We start from the raw sequence: 24657 nt of genomic DNA on the forward strand, positions 1-24657 counted from the left end.
ACCCCTATACATATTCTGCACAGGAATTACACCTGCTGTACCCCTATTAATGTCCTGTGCATGAATTACACATGCTGTACCCCTATACATGTCCTGCTCAGGAATTACACCTGCTGTACCCCTATACATGTCCTGCACAGGAATTACACCTGCTGTTCCCCTATACATGTCCTGCACAGGAATTACACCTGCTGTACCCCTATACATGCCCTGTGCAGGAATTACAGCTGCCGTACCCCTATACATGTCCTGCTCACAAATTGCACCTACCATACCCATATACATGTCCTGTACAGGAATTACACCCACTGTACCCTTATAAATGTCCTCTACAGGAATTATACCTGCTATACCCCTATACACGTCCTGTGTAGGAATTACACCTGCCGTACCCCTATTAATGTCCCATGTAGGAATTGCACCTACTGTACCTTATACATTCCATGTAAAGGAATTACACCTGCTGTACCCCTATACATGTCCTGCACAGGAATTACACCTGCTGTACCCCTATACATGTCCTGTACAGGAATTACACCTGCTGTACCCCTATACATGTCCTGTACAGGAATTACACCTGCTGTACCCCTATACATGTCCTGCACAGGAATTACACCTGCTGTACCCCCATTAATGTCCTGTGCATTATTTACACCTGCTGTACCCCTATACATGTCCTGCACAGGAATTACACCTGCTGTACCCCTATACATGTCCTGTACAGGAATTACACCTGCTGTACCCCTATACATGTTCTGTTTAGGAATTACACCAGCCATACCTCTATATATGTCCTGCTCACAAATTGCACCTGCCGTACCCCTATGCATGTCCTGTACAGGTATTACACCTATTGAACCCCTATACATGTTCTGTACAGGAATTACACCTACTGTACCCCTATACATGTCCAGCACAGGAATTACACCTACTGTAACCCTCCCAATACATGTCCTGCACAGGAATTACACTTGCTGTACCCCTATACATGTCCTGCACAGGAATTACACCTATTGTACCCCTATACATGCCCTGCACAGGAATTACACCTGCTGTACCCCTATTAATGTCCTGTGTAGGAATTGCACCTACTGTACCTTATACATTCCCTGTAAAGGAATTACACCTGCTGAACCCCTATACATGTCCTGTACAGGAATTACACCTGCTGTACCCCTATACATGTCCTGTACAGGAATTACACCTATTGTACCCCTATACATGTCCTGTACAGGAATTACACCTGCTGTACCCCTATACATGTCCTGTACAGGAATTACACCTGCTGTACCCCCATTAATGTCCTGTGCATTAATTACACCTGCTGTACCCCTATACATGTCCTGCACAGGAATTACACCTGCTGTACCCCTATACATGTCCTGCTCACAAATTGCACCTACCATACCCATATACATGTCCTGTACAGGAATTACACCCACTGTACCCTTATAAATGTCCTCTACAGGAATTATACTTGCTATACCCCTATACACGTCCTGTGTAGGAATTACACCTGCCGTACCCCTATTAATGTCCCGTGTAGGAATTGCACCTACTGTACCTTATACATTCCCTGTAAAGGAATTACACCTGCTGTACCCCTATACATGTCCTGCACTGGAATTACACCTGCTGTACCCCTATATATGTCCTGTACAGGAATTACACCTGCTGTACCCCTATACATGTCCTGTACAGGAATTACACCTGCTGTACCCCTATACATGTCCTGCACAGGAATTACACCTGCTGTACCCCCATTAATGTCCTGTGCATTAATTACACCTGCTGTACCCCTATACATGTCCTGCACAGGAATTACACCTGCTGTACCCCTATACATGTCCTGTACAGGAATTACACCTGCTGTACCCCTATACATGTTCTGTTTAGGAATTACACCAGCCGTACCTCTATATATGTCCTGATCACAAATTGCACCTGCTGTACCCCTATACATGTCCTGTACAGGAATTATACCTACTGTACCCCTATACATGTCCAGCACAGGAATTACACCTACTGTAACCCTCCCAATACATGTCCTGCACAGGAATTACACTTGCTGTACCCCTATACATGTCCTGCACAGGAATTACACCTATTGTACCCCTATACATGCCCTGCACAGGAATTACACCTGCTGTACCCCTATACATGTCCTGTACAGGAATTACACCTGCTGTACCCTTATAAATGTCCTGTACAGGAATTACACCTGCTGTACCCTTATACGTGTCCTGTACAGGAATTATACCTGCTGTACAACCTATCTACAGGAATTACACCTGCTGTACCCCTATACATGTCCTGCTCACAAATTGCACCTACCATACCCATATACATGTCCTGCACAGGAAGTACACCTACTGTACCCCTATACACGTCCTGTGTAGGAATTACACCTGCCGTACCCCTATTAATGTCCCGTGTAGGAATTGCACCTACTGTACCTTATACATTCCCTGTAAAGGAATTACACCTGCTGAACCCCTATACATGTCCTGTACAGGAATTACACCTGCTGTACCCCTATACATGTCCTGTACAGGAATTACACCTATTGTACCCCTATACATGTCCTGTACAGGAATTACACCTGCTGTACCCCTATGCATGTCCTGTACAGGAATTACACCTGCTGTACCCCTATACATGTCCTGCACAGGAATTACACCTGCTGTACCCCTATGCATGTCCTGTACAGGAATTACACCTGCTGTACCCCTATAAATGTCCTGCACAGGAATTACACCTGCTGCACCCCTATATATGTCCTGCACAGGAATTACTCCTGCTGTACCCATATACATGTTCTGTTCAGGAATTACACCAGCTGTACCCCTATATATGTCTGGTGCAGGAATTACACCTGCTGTACCCCTATACATTTCCTGTACAGGAATTACACCTGCTGTACCCCTATGCATGTCCTGTACAGGAATTACACCTGCTGTATCCCTATACATGTCCTGTACAGGAATTACACCTGCTGTACCCCTATACATGTCCTGTACAGAAATTACACCTGCTGTACCCCTAAACATGTCCTGTACAGGAATTACACCTGCTGTACCCCTATGCATGTCCTGCACAGGAATTACAACTGCTGTACCCCTATACATGTCCTGTACAGGAATTACACCCACTGTACCCCTATACATGTCCTGTGCAGGAATTACACCTGCTGTACCCCTATACATGTCCTGTGCAGGAATTACACCTGCTGTACCCCTATACATGTCCTGTACAGGAATTACACCTGTTGGACCCCTATGCATGTCCTGTACAGGAATTACACCTGCTGTACCCCTATACATGTCCTATACAGGAATTACGCCTGTTGGACCCATATGCATGTCCTGTACAGGAATTACACCCGCTGTACCCCTATGCATATCCTGTAAAGGAATTACACCTGCTGTACCCCTATGCATGTCCTGCTCACAAATTGCACCTGCCGTACCCATATACATGTCCTGTACAGGAATTACACCTGCTGTACCCCAATACATGTTCTGTACAGGAATTACACCCACTGTACCCTTAGAAATGTCCTGTACAGGAATTACACCTGTTGGACCCCTATACATGTCCTGTACAGGAATTACACCTGTTGGATCCCTATACATGTCCTGTGCAGGAATTACACCTGCTGTACCCCTATACATGTCCTGTACAGGAATTACACCTGCTGTACCCCTACACATCTCCTGTGCATTAATTACACCTGCTGTACCCCTATACATGTCCTGTTCAGGAATTACACCTGCTGTACCCCTATACATGTTCTGTTCAGGAATTACACCAGCTGTACCCCTATGCATGTTCTGCTCACAAATTGCACCTGCCGTCCCCATATACATGTCCTGTACAGGAATTACACCTGCTGTACCCCTATACATGTCCTGCTCACAAATTGCACCTGTCGTACCCCTATACATGTCCTGCACAGGAATTCTATCTGCTGTACCCCTATACATGTCCTGCACAGGAATTACACCTGCTGTACCCCTATGCATGTCCTGTACAGGAATTACACATGCTGTACCCCTATACATGTCCTGTACAGGAATTACACCTGCTGTACCCCTATACATGTCCTGTACAGGAATTACACCTGCTGTACCCCTATGCATGTCCTGTACAGTTATTACACCTGCTGTACCACTATACATATCCAGCTCACATATTGCACTTGCTGTACCCCTATATATGTCCTGCATAGGAATTACACCTGCTGTATCCCCTATACATGTTCAGCACAGAAATTACACCTACTGTACCCCTATACATGTCCTGCACAGGAATTATACCTGCTGAACCCCTATACATGTCCTGCACAGGAATTACACCTGCTGTACCCCTATACATGTCCTGTACATGAATTACACCTGCTGTACCCCTATACATGTCCTGTACAGGAATTACACCTGCTGTACCCCTATACATGTCCTGTACAGAAATTACACCTGCTGTACCCCTATGCATGTCCTGTACAGGAATTACACCCACTGTACCCTTAGAAATGTCCTGTACAGGAATTACACCTGCTGAAACCCTATACATGTCCATCACAGGAATTACACCTACTGTACCCCTACACATGTTCTGTACAGGAATTACACCCACTGTACCCTTAGAAATGTCCTGTACAGGAATTACACCTGTTGGACCCCTATACATGTCCTGTACAGGAATTACACCTGTTGGATCCCTATACATGTCCTGTGCAGGAATTACACCTGCTGTACCCCTATACATGTCCTGTACAGGAATTACACCTGCTGTACCCCTATACATCTCCTGTGCATTAATTACACCTGCTGTACCCCTATACATGTCCTGTTCAGGAATTACACCTGCTGTACCCCTATACATGTTCTGTTCAGGAATTACACCAGCTGTACCCCTATGCATGTTCTGCTCACAAATTGCACCTGCCGTCCCCATATACATGTCCTGTACAGGAATTACACCTGCTGTACCCCTATACATGTCCTGCTCACAAATTGCACCTGCCGTACCCCTATACATGTCCTGCACAGGAATTCTATCTGCTGTACCCCTATACATGTCCTGCACAGGAATTACACCTGCTGTACCCCTATGCATGTCCTGTACAGGAATTACACCTGCTGTACCCCTATACATGTCCTGTACAGGAATTACACCTGCTGTACCCCTATACATGTCCTGTACAGGAATTACACCTGCTGTACCCCTATGCATGTCCTGTACAGTTATTACACCTGCTGTACCCCTATGCATGTCCTGTACCAGAATTACACCTGCTGTAACCCTATACATGTCCTGTACAGGAATTACACCTGCTGTACCCCTATACATGTCCTGTACAGGTATCACACCTGCTGTACCCCTATACATGTCCTGCTCAGGAATTACACCTGCTGTACCCCTATACATGTTCTGTTCAGGAATTACACCAGCTGTACCCCTATACATGTCCTGTACAGGAATTACACCTGCTGTATCCCTATGCATGTTCTGCTCACAAATTGCACCTGCCGTCCCCATATACATGTCCTGTACAGGAATTACACCTGCTGTACCCCTATACATGTCCAGCTCACATATTGCACTTGCTGTACCCCTATATATGTCCTGCATAGGAATTACACCTGCTGTATCCCCTATACATGTTCAGCACAGAAATTACACCTACTGTAACCCTATACATGTCCTGTACAGGAATTACACCTGCTGTACCCCTATACATGCCCTGCACAGGAATTACACCTGCTGTACCCCTATGCATGTCCTGTACAGGAATTACACCTGCTGTACCCCTATAAATGTCCTGCACAGGAATTACACCTGCTGCACCCCTATATATGTCCTGCACAGGAATTACACCTGCTGTACCCATATACATGTTCTGTTCAGGAATTACACCAGCTGTACCCCTATATATGTCTGGTGCAGGAATTACACCTGCTGTACCCCTATACATTTCCTGTACAGGAATTACACCTGCTGTACCCCTATGCATGTCCTGTACAGGAATTACACCTGCTGTATCCCTATACATGTCCTGTACAGGAATTACACCTGCTGTACCCCTATACATGTCCTGTACAGAAATTACACCTGCTGTACCCCTAAACATGTCCTGTACAGGAATTGTACCTGCTGTACCCCTAAACATGTCCTGCACAGGAATTACAACTGCTGTACCCCTATACATGTCCTGTACAGGAATTACACCTGCTGTACCCCTATACATTTCCTGTGCAGGAATTACACCTGCTGTACCCCTATACATGTCCTGTACAGGAATTACACCTGTTGGACCCCTATGCATGTCCTGTACAGGAATTACACCTGCTGTACCCCTATACATGTCCTATACAGGAATTACGCCTGTTGGACCCATATGCATGTCCTGTACAGGAATTACACCCGCTGTACCCCTATGCATATCCTGTAAAGGAATTACACCTGCTGTACCCCTATGCATGTCCTGCTCACAAATTGCACCTGCCGTACCCATATACATGTCCTGTACAGGAATTACACCTGCTGTACCCCAATACATGTTCTGTACAGGAATTACACCCACTGTACCCTTAGAAATGTCCTGTACAGGAATTACACCTGTTGGACCCCTATACATGTCCTGTACAGGAATTACACCTGTTGGATCCCTATACATGTCCTGTGCAGGAATTACACCTGCTGTACCCCTATACATGTCCTGTACAGGAATTACACCTGCTGTACCCCTATACATCTCCTGTGCATTAATTACACCTGCTGTACCCCTATACATGTCCTGTTCAGGAATTACACCTGCTGTACCCCTATACATGTTCTGTTCAGGAATTACACCAGCTGTACCCCTATGCATGTTCTGCTCACAAATTGCACCTGCCGTCCCCATATACATGTCCTGTACAGGAATTACACCTGCTGTACCCCTATACATGTCCTGCTCACAAATTGCACCTGCCGTACCCCTATACATGTCCTGCACAGGAATTCTATCTGCTGTACCCCATTACATGTCCTGCACAGGAATTACACCTGCTGTACCCCTATGCATGTCCTGTACAGGAATTACACATGCTGTACCCCTATACATGTCCTGTACAGGAATTACACCTGCTGTACCCCTATACATGTCCTGTACAGGAATTATACCTGCTGTACCCCTATGCATGTCCTGTACAGTTATTACACCTGCTGTACCCCTATACATGTCCTGTACAGGAATTACACCTGCTGTACCCCTATACATGTCCTGTACAGGTATTACACCTGCTGTACCCCTATACATGTCCTGCTCAGGAATTACACCTGCTGTACCCCTATACATGTTCTGTTCAGGAATTACACCAGCTGTACCCCTATACATGTCCTGTACAGGAATTACACCTGCTGTACCCCTATGCATGTTCTGCTCACAAATTGCACCTGCCGTCCCCATATACATGTCCTGTACAGGAATTACACCTGCTGTACCCCTATACATGTCCAGCTCACATATTGCACTTGCTGTACCCCTATATATGTCCTGCATAGGAATTACACCTGCTGTATCCCCTATACATGTTCAGCACAGAAATTACACCTACTGTACCCCTATACATGTCCTGCACAGGAATTATACCTGCTGAACCCCTATACATGTCCTGCACAGGAATTACACCTGCTGTACCCCTATACATGTCCTGTACATGAATTACACCTGCTGTACCCCTATACATGTCCTGTACAGGAATTACACCTGCTGTACCCCTATACATGTCCTGTACAGAAATTACACCTGCTGTACCCCTATGCATGTCCTGTACAGGAATTACACCCACTGTACCCTTAGAAATGTCCTGTACAGGAATTACACCTGCTGAACCCCTATACATGTCCATCACAGGAATTACACCTACTGTACCCCTATACATGTTCTGTACAGGAATTACACCCACTGTACCCTTAGAAATGTCCTGTACAGGAATTACACCTGTTGGACCCCTATACATGTCCTGTACAGGAATTACACCTGTTGGATCCCTATACATGTCCTGTGCAGGAATTACACCTGCTGTACCCCTATACATGTCCTGTACAGGAATTACACCTGCTGCACCCCTATACATCTCCTGTGCATTAATTACACCTGCTGTACCCCTATACATGTCCTGTTCAGGAATTACACCTGCTGTACCCCTATACATGTTCTGTTCAGGAATTACACCAGCTGTACCCCTATGCATGTTCTGCTCACAAATTGCACCTGCCGTCCCCATATACATGTCCTGTACAAGAATTACACCTGCTGTACCCCTATACATGTCCTGCTCACAAATTGCACCTGCCGTACCCCTATACATGTCCTGCACAGGAATTCTATCTGCTGTACCCCTATACATGTCCTGCACAGGAATTACACCTGCTGTACCCCTATGCATGTCCTGTACAGGAATTACACCTGCTGTACCCCTATACATGTCCTGTACAGGAATTACACCTGCTGTACCCCTATACATGTCCTGTACAGGAATTACACCTGCTGTACCCCTATGCATGTCCTGTACAGTTATTACACCTGCTGTACCCCTATGCATGTCCTGTACAGGAATTACACCTGCTGTAACCCTATACATGTCCTGTACAGGAATTACACCTGCTGTACCCCTATACATGTCCTGTACAGGTATCACACCTGCTGTACCCCTATACATGTCCTGCTCAGGAATTACACCTGCTGTACCCCTATACATGTTCTGTTCAGGAATTACACCAGCTGTACCCCTATACATGTCCTGTACAGGAATTACACCTGCTGTACCCCTATGCATGTTCTGCTCACAAATTGCACCTGCCGTCCCCATATACATGTCCTGTACAGGAATTACACCTGCTGTACCCCTATACATGTCCAGCTCACATATTGCACTTGCCGTACCCCTATATATGTCCTGCATAGGAATTACACCTGCTGTATCCCCTATACATGTTCAGCACAGAAATTACACCTACTGTACCCCTATACATGTCCTGCACAGGAATTACACCTGCTGTACCCCTATACATGTCCTGCACAGGAATTACACCTGCTGTACCCCTATACATGTCCTGTACATGAATTACACCTGCTGTACCCCTATACATGTCCTGTACAGGAATTACACCTGCTGTACCCCTATACATGTCCTGTACAGGAATTACACCTGCTGTATCCCTATACATGTCCTGTACAGGAATTACACCTGCTGTACCCCTATGCATGTCCTGTACAGGAATTACACCCACTGTACCCTTAGAAATGTCCTGTACAGGGATTACACCTGCTGAACCCCTATACATGTCCATCACAGGAATTACACCTACTGTACCCCTATACATGTTCTGTACAGGAATTACACCCACTGTACCCTTAGAAATGTTCTGTACAGGAATTACACCTGTTGGACCCCTATACATGTCCTGTACAGGAATTACACCTGTTGGATCCCTATACATGTCCTGTGCAGGAATTACACCTGCTGTACCCCTATACATGTCCTGTACAGGAATTACACCTGCTGTACCCCTATACATCTCCTGTGCATTAATTAAACCTGCTGTACCCCTATACATGTCCTGTTCAGGAATTACATCTGCTGTACCCCTATACATGTTCTGTTCAGGAATTACACCAGCTGTACCCCTATGCATGTTCTGCTCACAAATTGCACCTGCCGTCCCCATATACATGCCCTGTACAGGAATTACACCTGCTGTACCCCTATACATGTCCTGCTCACAAATTGCACCTGCCGTACCCCTATACATGTCCTGCACAGGAATTCTATCTGCTGTACCCCTATACATGTCCTGCACAGGAATTACACCTGCTGTACCCCTATGCATGTCCTTTACAGGAATTACACCTGCTGTACCCCTATACATGTCCTGTACAGGAATTACACCTGCTGTACCCCTATACATGTCCTGTACAGGAATTACACCTGCTGTACCCCTATGCATGTCCTGTACAGTTATTACACCGGCTGTACCCCTATGCATGTCCTGTACAGGAATTACACCTGCTGTAACCCTATACATGTCCTGTACAGGAATTACACCTGCTGTACCCCTATACATGTCCTGTACAGGTATTACACCTGCTGTACCCCTATACATGTCCTGCTCAGGAATTACACCTGCTGTACCCCTATACATGTTCTGTTCAGGAATTACACCAGCTGTACCCCTATACATGTCCTGTACAGGAATTACACCTGCTGTACCCCTATGCATGTTCTGCTCACAAATTGCACCTGCCGTCCCCATATACATGTCCTGTACAGGAATTACACCTGCTGTACCCCTATACATGTCCAGCTCACATATTGCACTTGCCGTACCCCTATATATGTCCTGCATAGGAATTACACCTGCTGTATCCCCTATACATGTTCAGCACAGAAATTACACCTACTGTACCCCTATACATGTCCTGCACAGGAATTACACCTGCTGTACCCCTATACATGTCCTGCACAGGAATTACACCTGCTGTACCCCTATACATGTCCTTTACATGAATTACACCTGCTGTACCCCTATACATGTCCTGTACAGGAATTACACCTGCTGTACCCCTATACATGTCCTGTACAGGAATTACACCTGCTGTATCCCTATACATGTCCTGTACAGGAATTACACCTGCTGTACCCCTATGCATGTCCTGTACAGGAATTACACCCACTGTACCCTTAGAAATGTCCTGTACAGGAATTACACCTGCTGAACCCCTATACATGTCCATCACAGGAATTACACCTACTGTACCCCTATACATGTTCTGTACAGGAATTACACCCACTGTACCCTTAGAAATGTCCTGTACAGGAATTACACCTGTTGGACCCCTATACATGTCCTGTACAGGAATTACACCTGTTGGATCCCTATACATGTCCTGTGCAGGAATTACACCTGCTGTACCCCTATACATGTCCTGTACAGGAATTACACCTGCTGTACCCCTATACATCTCCTGTGCATTAATTACACCTGCTGTACCCCTATACATGTACTGTTCAGGAATTACACCAGCTATACCCCTATGCATGTTCTGCTCACAAATCGCACCTGCCGTCCCCATATACATGTCCTGTACAGGAATTACACCTGCTGTACCCCTATACATGTCCTGCTCACAAATTGCACCTGCCGTACCCCTATACATGTCCTGCACAGGAATTCTATCTGCTGTACCCCTATACATGTCCTGCACAGGAATTACACCTGCTGTACCCCTATGCATGTCCTGTACAGGAATTACACCTGCTGTACCCCTATACATGTCCTGTACAGGAATTACACCTGCTGTACCCCTATACATGTCCTGTACAGGAATTACACCTGCTGTACCCCTATGCATGTCCTGTACAGTTATTACACCTGCTGTACCCCTATGCATGTCCTGTACAGGAATTACACCTGCTGTAACCCTATACATGTCCTGTACAGGAATTACACCTGCTGTACCCCTATACATGTCCTGTACAGGTATTACACCTGCTGTACCCCTATACATGTCCTGCTCAGGAATTACACCTGCTGTACCCCTTTACATGTTCTGTTCAGGAATTACACCAGCTGTACCCCTATACATGTCCTGTACAGGAATTACACTTGCTGTACCCCTATGCATGTTCTGCTCACAAATTGCACCTGCCGTCCCCATGTACATGTCCTGTACAGGAATTACACCTGCTGTACCCCTATACATGTCCAGCTCACATATTGCACTTGCCGTACCCCTATATATGTCCTGCATAGGAATTACACCTGCTGTATCCCCTATACATGTTCAGCACAGAAATTACACCTACTGTACCACTATACATGTCCTGCACAGGAATTACACCTGCTGTACCCCTATACATGTCCTGCACAGGAATTACACCTGCTGTACCCCTATACATGTCCTGTACATGAATTACACCTGCTGTACCCATATACATGTCCTGTACAGGAATTACACCTGCTGTACCCCTATACATGTCCTGTACAGGAATTACACCTGCTGTATCCCTATACATGTCCTGTACAGGAATTACACCTGCTGTACCCCTATGCATGTCCTGTACAGGAATTACACCCACTGTACCCTTAGAAATGTCCTGTACAGGGATTACACCTGCTGAACCCCTATACATGTCCATCACAGGAATTACACCTACTGTACCCCTATACATGTTCTGTACAGGAATTACACCCACTGTACCCTTAGAAATGTCCTGTACAGGAATTACACCTGTTTGACCCCTATACATGTCCTGTACAGGAATTACACCTGTTGGATCCCTATACATGTCCTGTGCAGGAATTACACCTGCTGTACCCCTATACATGTCCTGCACAGGAATTACACCTGCTGTACCCCTATACACCTCCTGTGCATTAATTACACCTGCTGTACCCCTATACATGTCCTGTTCAGGAATTACACCTGCTGTACCCCTATACATGTTCTGTTCAGGAATTACACCAGCTGTACCCCTATGCATGTTCTGCTCACAAATTGCACCTGCCATCCCCATATACATGTCCTGCTCACAAATTGCACCTGCCGTACCCCTATACATGTCCTGCACAGGAATTCTATCTGCTGTACCCCTATACATGTCCTGCACAGGAATGACACCTGCTGTACCCCTATGCATGTCCTGTACAGGAATTACACCTGCTGTACCCCTATACATGTCCTGTACAGGAATTACACCTGCTGTACCCCTATACATGTCCTGTACAGGAATTACACCTGCTGTACCCCTATGCATGTCCTGTACAGTTATTACACCTGCTGTACCCCTATGCATGTCCTGTACAGGAATTACACCTGCTGTAACCCTATACATGTCCTGTACAGGAATTACACCTGCTGTACCCCTATACATGTTCTGTTCAGGAATTACACCAGCTGTACCCCTATGCATGTTCTGCTCACAAATTGCACCTGCCATCCCCATATACATGTCCTGCTCACAAATTGCACCTGCCGTACCCCTATACATGTCCTGCACAGGAATTCTATCTGCTGTACCCCTATACATGTCCTGCACAGGAATGACACCTGCTGTACCCCTATGCATGTCCTGTACAGGAATTACACCTGCTGTACCCCTATACATGTCCTGTACAGGAATTACACCTGCTGTACCCCTATACATGTCCTGTACAGGAATTACACCTGCTGTATCCCTATACATGTCCTGTACAGGAATTACACCTGCTGTACCCCTATGCATGTCCTGTACAGGAATTACACCCACTGTACCCTTAGAAATGTCCTGTACAGGGATTACACCTGCTGAACCCCTATACATGTCCATCACAGGAATTACACCTACTGTACCCCTATACATGTTCTGTACAGGAATTACACCCACTGTACCCTTAGAAATGTTCTGTACAGGAATTACACCTGTTGGACCCCTATACATGTCCTGTACAGGAATTACACCTGTTGGATCCCTATACATGTCCTGTGCAGGAATTACACCTGCTGTACCCCTATACATGTCCTGTACAGGAATTACACCTGCTGTACCCCTATACATCTCCTGTGCATTAATTAAACCTGCTGTACCCCTATACATGTCCTGTTCAGGAATTACATCTGCTGTACCCCTATACATGTTCTGTTCAGGAATTACACCAGCTGTACCCCTATGCATGTTCTGCTCACAAATTGCACCTGCCGTCCCCATATACATGCCCTGTACAGGAATTACACCTGCTGTACCCCTATACATGTCCTGCTCACAAATTGCACCTGCCGTACCCCTATACATGTCCTGCACAGGAATTCTATCTGCTGTACCCCTATACATGTCCTGCACAGGAATTACACCTGCTGTACCCCTATGCATGTCCTTTACAGGAATTACACCTGCTGTACCCCTATACATGTCCTGTACAGGAATTACACCTGCTGTACCCCTATACATGTCCTGTACAGGAATTACACCTGCTGTACCCCTATGCATGTCCTGTACAGTTATTACACCGGCTGTACCCCTATGCATGTCCTGTACAGGAATTACACCTGCTGTAACCCTATACATGTCCTGTACAGGAATTACACCTGCTGTACCCCTATACATGTCCTGTACAGGTATTACACCTGCTGTACCCCTATACATGTCCTGCTCAGGAATTACACCTGCTGTACCCCTATACATGTTCTGTTCAGGAATTACACCAGCTGTACCCCTATACATGTCCTGTACAGGAATTACACCTGCTGTACCCCTATGCATGTTCTGCTCACAAATTGCACCTGCCGTCCCCATATACATGTCCTGTACAGGAATTACACCTGCTGTACCCCTATACATGTCCAGCTCACATATTGCACTTGCCGTACCCCTATATATGTCCTGCATAGGAATTACACCTGCTGTATCCCCTATACATGTTCAGCACAGAAATTACACCTACTGTACCCCTATACATGTCCTGCACAGGAATTACACCTGCTGTACCCCTATACATGTCCTGCACAGGAATTACACCTGCTGTACCCCTATACATGTCCTTTACATGAATTACACCTGCTGTACCCCTATACATGTCCTGTACAGGAATTACACCTGCTGTACCCCTATACATGTCCTGTACAGGAATTACACCTGCTGTATCCCTATACATGTCCTGTACAGGAATTACACCTGCTGTACCTCTATGCATGTCCTGTACAGGAATTACACCCACTGTACCCTTAGAAATGTCCTGTACAGGAATTACACCTGCTGAACCCCTATACATGTCCATCACAGGAATTACACCTACTGTACCCCTATACATGTTCTGTACAGGAATTACACCCACTGTACCCTTAGAAATGTCCTGTACAGGAATTACACCTGTTGGACCCCTATACATGTCCTGTACAGGAATTACACCTGTTGGATCCCTATACATGTCCTGTGCAGGAATTACACCTGCTGTACCCCTATACATGTCCTGTACAGGAATTACACCTGCTGTACCCCTATACATCTCCTGTGCATTAATTACACCTGCTGTACCCCTATACATGTCCTGTTCAGGAATTACACCTGCTGTACCCCTATACATGTACTGTTCAGGAATTACACCAGCTATACCCCTATGCATGTTCTGCTCACAAATCGCACCTGCCGTCCCCATATACATGTCCTGTACAGGAATTACACCTGCTGTACCCCTATACATGTCCTGCTCACAAATTGCACCTGCCGTACCCCTATACATGTCCTGCACAGGAATTCTATCTGCTGTACCCCTATACATGTCCTGCACAGGAATTACACCTGCTGTACCCCTATGCATGTCCTGTACAGGAATTACACCTGCTGTACCCCTATACATGTCCTGTACAGGAATTACACCTGCTGTACCCCTATACATGTCCTGTACAGGAATTACACCTGCTGTACCCCTATGCATGTCCTGTACAGTTATTACACCTGCTGTACCCCTATGCATGTCCTGTACAGGAATTACACCTGCTGTAACCCTATACATGTCCTGTACAGGAATTACACCTGCTGTACCCCTATACATGTCCTGTACAGGTATTACACCTGCTGTACCCCTATACATGTCCTGCTCAGGAATTACACCTGCTGTACCCCTTTACATGTTCTGTTCAGGAATTACACCAGCTGTACCCCTATACATGTCCTGTACAGGAATTACACTTGCTGTACCCCTATGCATGTTCTGCTCACAAATTGCACCTGCCGTCCCCATATACATGTCCTGTACAGGAATTACACCTGCTGTACCCCTATACATGTCCAGCTCACATATTGCACTTGCCGTACCCCTATATATGTCCTGCATAGGAATTACACCTGCTGTATCCCCTATACATGTTCAGCACAGAAATTACACCTACTGTACCACTATACATGTCCTGCACAGGAATTACACCTGCTGTACCCCTATACATGTCCTGCACAGGAATTACACCTGCTGTACCCCTATACATGTCCTGTACATGAATTACACCTGCTGTACCCATATACATGTCCTGTACAGGAATTACACCTGCTGTACCCCTATACATGTCCTGTACAGGAATTACACCTGCTGTATCCCTATACATGTCCTGTACAGGAATTACACCTGCTGTACCCCTATGCATGTCCTGTACAGGAATTACACCCACTGTACCCTTAGCAATGTCCTGTACAGGGATTACACCTGCTGAACCCCTATACATGTCCATCACAGGAATTACACCTACTGTACCCCTATACATGTTCTGTACAGGAATTACACCCACTGTACCCTTAGAAATGTCCTGTACAGGAATTACACCTGTTTGACCCCTATACATGTCCTGTACAGGAATTACACCTGTTGGATCCCTATACATGTCCTGTGCAGGAATTACACCTGCTGTACCCCTATACATGTCCTGCACAGGAATTACACCTGCTGTACCCCTATACACCTCCTGTGCATTAATTACACCTGCTGTACCCCTATACATGTCCTGTTCAGGAATTACACCTGCTGTACCCCTATACATGTTCTGTTCAGGAATTACACCAGCTGTACCCCTATGCATGTTCTGCTCACAAATTGCACCTGCCATCCCCATATACATGTCCTGCTCACAAATTGCACCTGCCGTACCCCTATACATGTCCTGCACAGGAATTCTATCTGCTGTACCCCTATACATGTCCTGCACAGGAATGACACCTGCTGTACCCCTATGCATGTCCTGTACAGGAATTACACCTGCTGTACCCCTATACATGTCCTGTACAGGAATTACACCTGCTGTACCCCTATACATGTCCTGTACAGGAATTACACCTGCTGTACCCCTATGCATGTCCTGTACAGTTATTACACCTGCTGTACCCCTATGCATGTCCTGTACAGGAATTACACCTGCTGTAACCCTATACATGTCCTGTACAGGAATTACACCTGCTGTACCCCTATACATGTCCTGTACAGGTATTACACCTGCTGTACCCCTATACATGTCCTGCTCAGGAATTACACCTGCTGTACCCCTATACATGTCCTGTACAGGAATTACACCTGCTGTACCCCTATGCATGTCCTGTACAGTTATTACACCTGCTGTACCCCTATGCATGTCCTGTACAGGAATTACACCTGCTGTAACCCTATACATGTCCTGTACAGGAATTACACCTGCTGTACCCCTATACATGTCCTGTACAGGTATTACACCTGCTGTACCCCTATACATGTCCTGCTCAGGAATTACACCTGCTGTACCCCTATACATGTTCTGTTCAGGAATTACACCAGCTGTACCCCTATACATGTCCTGTACAGGAATTACACCTGCTGTACCCCTATGCATGTTCTGCTCACAAATTGCACCTGCCGTCCCCATATACATGTCCTGTACAGGAATTACACCTGCCGTCCCCATATACATGTCCTGTACAGGAATTACACCTGCTGTACCCCTATACATGTCCAGCTCACATATTGCACTTGCCGTACCCCTATATATGTCCTGCATAGGAATTACACCTGCTGTATCCCCTATTCATGTTCAGCACAGAAATTACACCTACTGTACCCCTATACATGTCCTGCTCACAAATTGCACCTGCCGTACCCCTATACATGTCCTGCACAGGAATTCTATCTGCTGTACCCCTATACATGTCCTGCACAGGAATGACACCTGCTGTACCCCTATGCATGTCCTGTACAGGAATTACACCTGCTGTACCCCTATACATGTCCTGTACAGGAATTACACCTGCTGTACCCCTATACATGTCCTGTACAGGAATTACACCTGCTGTACCCCTATGCATGTCCTGTACAGTTGTTACACCTGCTGTACCCCTATGCATGTCCTGTACAGGAATTACACCTGCTGTAACCCTATACATGTCCTGTACAGGAATTACACCTGCTGTACCCCTATACATGTCCTGTACAGGTATTACACCTGCTGTACCCCTATACATGTCCTGCTCAGGAATTACACCTGCTGTACCCCTATACATGTTCTGTTCAGGAATTACACCATCTGTACCCCTATACATGTCCTGTACAGGAATTATACCTGCTGTACCCCTATGCATGTTCTGCTCACAAATTGCACCTGCCGTCCCCATATACATGTCCTGTACAGGAATTACACCTGCTGTACCCCTATACATGTCCAGCTCACATATTGCACTTGCCGTACCCCTATATATGTCCTGCATAGGAATTATACCTGCTGTACCCCTATACATGTCCTGCACAGGAATTACACCTGCTGTACCCCTATACATGTCCTGTACATGAATTACACCTGCTGTACCCCTATACATGTCCTGTACAGGAATTACGCATGTCCTGTACAGGAATTACACCTGCTTTACCCTTATACATGTCATGTACAGGAATTACACCTGCCGTACCCCTATACATGTCCTGCACAGGAATTACACCTACTGTACCCCCATACATGTCCTGTACAAGAATTACACCCACTGTACCCCTATACATGTCCTGTGCAGGAATTACACCTGCTGTACCCTTATACATGTCCTGCACCGGATTTACACCTGCTGTACCCCTATACATGTCCTGTACAGGAATTACACCTGCTGTACCCCTATACATGTCCTGCACAGGAATTACACCTGCTGTACCCTTATACATGTCCTGCACAGGAATTACACCCGCTGTACCCCTATACATGTCCTGTACAGAAATTACACCTGCTGTACCCCTATACATGTCCTGTGCATTAATTACACCTGCTGTACCCCTATACTTGTTCAGCACAGGAATTCTATCTGCTGTACCCCTATGCATGTCCTTTACAAGAATTACACCTGCTGTACCCCTATGCATGTCCTGCACAGGAATTACACCTGCTGTACCCCTATACATGTCCTGTACAGGAATTACACCTGCTGTACCCCTATACATGTTCAGCACAGAAATTACACCTACTGTACCCCCATACATGTCCTGTACAGGAATTACACCTGCTGTACCCCTATACATGTTCAGCACAGAAATTACACCTACTGTATCCCCATACATGTCCTGTACAGGAATTACACCTGCTGTACCCCTATACATGTCCTGTACAGGAATTACACCTGCTGTACCCCTATACATGTCCTGTACAGGAAATACACCTGCTGTATCCCTATACATGTCCTGTACAGGAATTACACCTGCTGTACCCCTATGCATGTCCTGTACAGGAATTACACCTGCTGTACCCCTATACATGTCCTGTGCAGGAATTACACCTGCTGTACCCCTATGCATGTCCTGTACAGGAATTACACCTGCTGTACCCTTATACATGTCATGTACAGGAATTACACCTGCTGTACCCCTATACATGTCCTGCACAGGAATTACACCTACTGTACCCCCATACATGTCCTGTGCAGGAATTACACCTGCTGTACCCTTATACATGTCCTGCACCGGATTTACACCTGCTGTACCCCTATACATGGCCTGTACAGGAATTACACCTGCTGTACCCCTATACATGTCCTGCACAGGAATTACACCTGCTGTACCCTTATACATGTCCTGCACAGGAATTACACCCGCTGTACCCCTATACATATCCTGTGCAGGAATTACACCTGCTGTACCCTTATACATGTCCTGCACCGGATTTACACCTGCTGTACCCCTATACATGGCCTGTACAGGAATTACACCTGCTGTACCCCTATACATGTCCTGCACATGAATTACACCTGCTGTACCCTTATACATGTCCTGCACAGGAATTACACCCGCTGTACCCCTATACATGTCCTGTACAGAAATTACACCTGCTGTACCCCTATACATGTCCTGTGCATTAATTACACCTGCTGTACCCCTATACTTGTTCAGCACAGGAATTCTATGTGCTGTACCCCTATGCATGTCCTTTACAAGAATTACACCTGCTGTACCCCTATGCATGTCCTGCACAGGAATTACACCTGCTGTACCCCTATACATGTCCTGTACAGAAATTACACCTGCTGTACCCCTATACATGTTCAGCACAGAAATTACACCTACTGTACCCCCATACATGTCCTGTACAGGAATTACACCTGCTGTACCCCTATACATGTTCAGCACAGAAATTACACCTACTGTATCCCCATACATGTCCTGTACAGGAATTACACCCACTGTACCCTTATAAATGTCCTCTACAGGAATTAGACGTACTGTACCCCTATACATGTCCTGTGCAGGAATTACACCTGCTGTACCCTTACACATGTCCTGCATATGAATTACACCTGCTGTACCCTTATACGTGTCCTGTACAGGAATTACACCTGCTGTACCCCATTACATGTCCTGTGCAGGAATTATACCTACTGTACCCCTATACATGTCCTGTACAGGAATTACACCTACTGTACCCCTATACATGTTCTGATCAGGAATTACACCAGCTGTACCCCTATACATGTCCTGCACAGGAATTACACCTACTGTGCCCCAATATATGTCTTGCACAGGAATTACACCTGCTGTACCCCTATACATGTCCTGTACAGGAATTACATCTGCTTTACCCCTATACATGTCCTGCTCACAAATTGCACCTGCTGTATCCCTATACATGTCCTGTACAGGTATTACACCTGCTGATCCCCTATACATGTTCAGCACAGAAATTACACCTACTGTACCCCCATACATGTCCTGTACAGGAATTACACCCACTGTACCCTTATAAATATCCTCTACAGGAATTAGACGTACTGTACCCCTATACATGTCCTGTGCAGGAATTACACCTGCTGTACCCTTATACATGTCCTGCACATGAATTACACCTGCTGTACCCCTATGCATGTCCTGTACAGGAATTACACCTGCTGTACCCCTATGCATGTCCTGTACAGGAATTACACCTGCTGTACCCCTATACATGTCCTGCACAGGAATTCAATCTGCTGTAGCCCTATGCATGTCCTGTACAGGAATTACACCTGCTGTACCCTTATACATGTCATGTACAGGAATTACACTTGCTGTACCCCTATACATGTCCTGCACAGGAATTACACCTACTGTACCCCCATACATGTCCTGTACAGGAATTACACCCACTGTACCCCTATACATGTCCTGTGCAGGAATTACACCTGCTGTACCCTTATACATGTCCTGCACTGGATTTACACCTGCTGTACCCCTATACATGTCCTGTACAGGAATTACACCTGCTGTACCCCTATACATGTCCTGCACAGGAATTACACCTGCTGTACCCCCATACATGTCCTGTACAGGAATTACACCCACTGTACCCTTATAAATGTCCTCTACAGGAATTAGACGTACTGTACCGCTATACATGTCCTGTGCAGGAATTACACCTGCTGTACCCTTATACATGTCCTGCACATGAATTACACCTGCTGTACCCCTATTAATGTCCTGTACAGGAATTATACCTACTGTACCTTATACATGTCATGGACAGCAATTACACCTGTACAGGAATTAGACCTACTGTACCCCCCTATACATGTCCTGTAGAGGAATTACACCTGCTGTACCCCTATACATGTCCTGCTCAGGAATTACACCTACTGTACCCCTATACATGTTCTGATCAGGAATTACACCAGCTGTACCCCTATACATGTCCTGCACAGGAATTACACCTGCTGTACCCCTATACATGTCCTGCACAGGAATTACACCTACTGTGCCCTTATACATGTCCTGTACAGGAATTACACCTGCTGTACCCCTTTGCATGTCCTGTAAAGGAATTACACCTGATGTACCCCTATACATGTCCTGTACAGGAATTACACCTGCTGTACCCATATACATGTCCTGCACAGGAATTACACCTGCTGTACCCTTATACGTGTACTGTGCAGGAATTACACCTGCTGTACCCCTATACATGTCCTGTACAGGAATTACACCTGCTGTACCCTTATACATGTCCTGTACAGGAATTACACCTGCTGTACCCCTATACATGTCCTGTACAGGAATTACATCTGCTTTACCCCTATACATGTCCTGCTCACAAATTGCACCTGCCGTACGCCTATACATGTCCTGCACAGGAATTCTATCTGCTGTACCCCTATGCATGTCCTGTACAGGAATTACACCTGCTGTACCCCTATACATGTCCTGTACAGGAATTACACCTGCTGTACCCCTATGCATGTCCTGTACAGTTATTACACCTGCTGTACCCCTATACATGTCCTGAACAGGAATTACATCTGCTGTACCCCTATGCATGTCCTGTACAGGAATTACACCTGCTGTACCCTTATACATGTCCTGCTCACATATTGCACTTGCCGTACCCCTATACATGTCCTGCATAGGAATTACACCTGCTGTGTCCCCTATACATGTTCAGCACAGAAATTACACCTACTGTACCCCTATACATGTCCTGCACAGGAATTACACCTGCTGTACCCCTATACATGTCCTGCACAGGAATTACACCTGCTGTACCCCTATACATGTCCTGTACAGGAATTACACCTGCTGTACCCCTATACATGTCCTGTACAGGAATTACACCTGCTGTACCCTTATACATGTCCTGCACAGGAATTACACCTGCTGTACCCCTATTAATGTCCTGTACAGGAATTATACCTACTGTACCTTATACATGTCATGGACAGCAATTACACCTGTACAGAAATTAGACCTACTGTACCCCTATATATGTCCTGCACAGGAATTACACCTGCTGTACCCCTATACATGTCCTGCACAGGAATTACACCTGCTGTACCCCTATACATGTCCTGTACAGGAATTACACCTGCTGTACCCCTATACATGTCCTGTACAGGAATTACACCTGCTGTACCCCTATACATGTCCTGTACAGGCATTACACCTGCTGTACCCCTATACATGTCCTGTACATGAATTACACCTGCTGTACCCCTATGCATGTCCTGTACTGGAATTACACCTGCTGTACCCCTATACATGTCCTGTACAGGAATTATAGCTGCTGTACCCATATACATGTCCTGTGCAGGAATTACACCTGCTGTACCCCTATGCATGTCCTGTACTGGAATTACACAAGTCCCCTCCCCTGCTGTGCAGATCCTATACAGTGATTATGCCTATAGTATACCAGAGAGACACCTGTTAGGTGATATTGCAGCTGGCTGGGATAAGCATTAGAGGATGTAATGATGGTCTCTGCGCAGCAATCTCTGTGATTGTATGTACACGTAGGGGAAGTAATATGCCTGGTACCCAGCAGCTGGTGTTCCTGTATCTAATGCTGATGACCAGGAGTAAGGGAGGGGACCAGGAGGAAGGGAGAGTATCAATTCACAGATGCCAAGGAAGGGTGCTTCTAGGACCAAAGCAGGGGCTATTAAATCACAGATGCCTAGGAAGGGGGGTTATTAATTCACAGATGCTCTGGAGTAAGGGGTCAACTATAAATTCATTAAAGCCCAGGAGCAAGGGAGGGGGCTATTAATTTGCAGATGCCGAGGAGCAAAGGAGGGAGAATTAATTCAGCAGATGTTTAGAGTCAGGCTGGAGACATGTGATATAATCTGTATTATCCTCTGGTGATCTGTGATCACTGATACCCAGTGCTGATCCCATCCCTCCTTTCACATCAGTCGCCTGCAGGTCTCTCTGCCATCGCTGCTCTTCCTTCTGACCTCCAGGGTTCTATAGATCCTTCTCTTCTCACCGCCTATACAGCTGTCCCTCTTCATCGTCCCCTTTCAGTATCGCTTTACCCATCATCCCCCTCCACTGCTGAGTCTGTGACCCCGATTCCCTTAGACTGATCCCCTTCCTCTCCGTCCACACATAGTCCATTCCTTGTGGCCTATCTCTGGGCTGAAAATTCCAGTTTCTGGATTCTCTCTTACGGATTATTTGGGGGTCTTGTCCAGGGGAGAAGTGTCACGCTTCTACAGAAAGGTGGGTGCACAGCTCGTAGGGTGCTCGGAGAAATGATCCTGGCTGGAAGGTTAGACTGTGGTCCTGGCTGGAAGGTTAGACTGTGATTTCGTCTGGAAGGTTAGACTATGATCCTGGCAGGAAGGTTAGACTATGATCCTGGCAGGAAGGTTAGACTGTGATCCTGCCTGGAATGTTAGACTGTGATCCTGGCTGGAAGGTTTAAACTGTGATTCTGTCTGGAAGGTTAGACTGATTCTGGTTAGATGGTTAGAATATGTTCTTGGCAGGAAGGCTATACTGTGATCCTGCCCGGAAGGTCAGACAGTGACCATGGCTGGAAGGTTAGACTGTGATTCTGGTTGGAATGTTAGACTGTGATCCTGCCTGGAAGGTTAAACTGTGACCCTGGCTGGAAGGTTACCCTGTGATTCTGGCTGGAAGGTTAAACTGTGACCCTGGCTGGAAGGTTAGACTGTGATTCTGGTTGGAAGGTTAGACTACGACCCTGGCTGGAAGGTTAGACTATGATCCTGGCTGGAAGGTTAGACTACAATCCTGGCTGGAAGGTTAGACTATAACCCTGGCTGGAAGGTTAGACTACAATCTTGGCTGAAAGGTTAGACTACAATCCTGGCTGAAATGTTAGACTACGACCCTGGATGGAAGCTTAGACTACAATCCTGGCTGGAAGGTTAGACTGTG

Source organism: Pseudophryne corroboree, chromosome 7 (assembly GCF_028390025.1).
Source record: "Pseudophryne corroboree isolate aPseCor3 chromosome 7, aPseCor3.hap2, whole genome shotgun sequence".
Taxonomy (NCBI): domain Eukaryota; kingdom Metazoa; phylum Chordata; class Amphibia; order Anura; family Myobatrachidae; genus Pseudophryne; species Pseudophryne corroboree.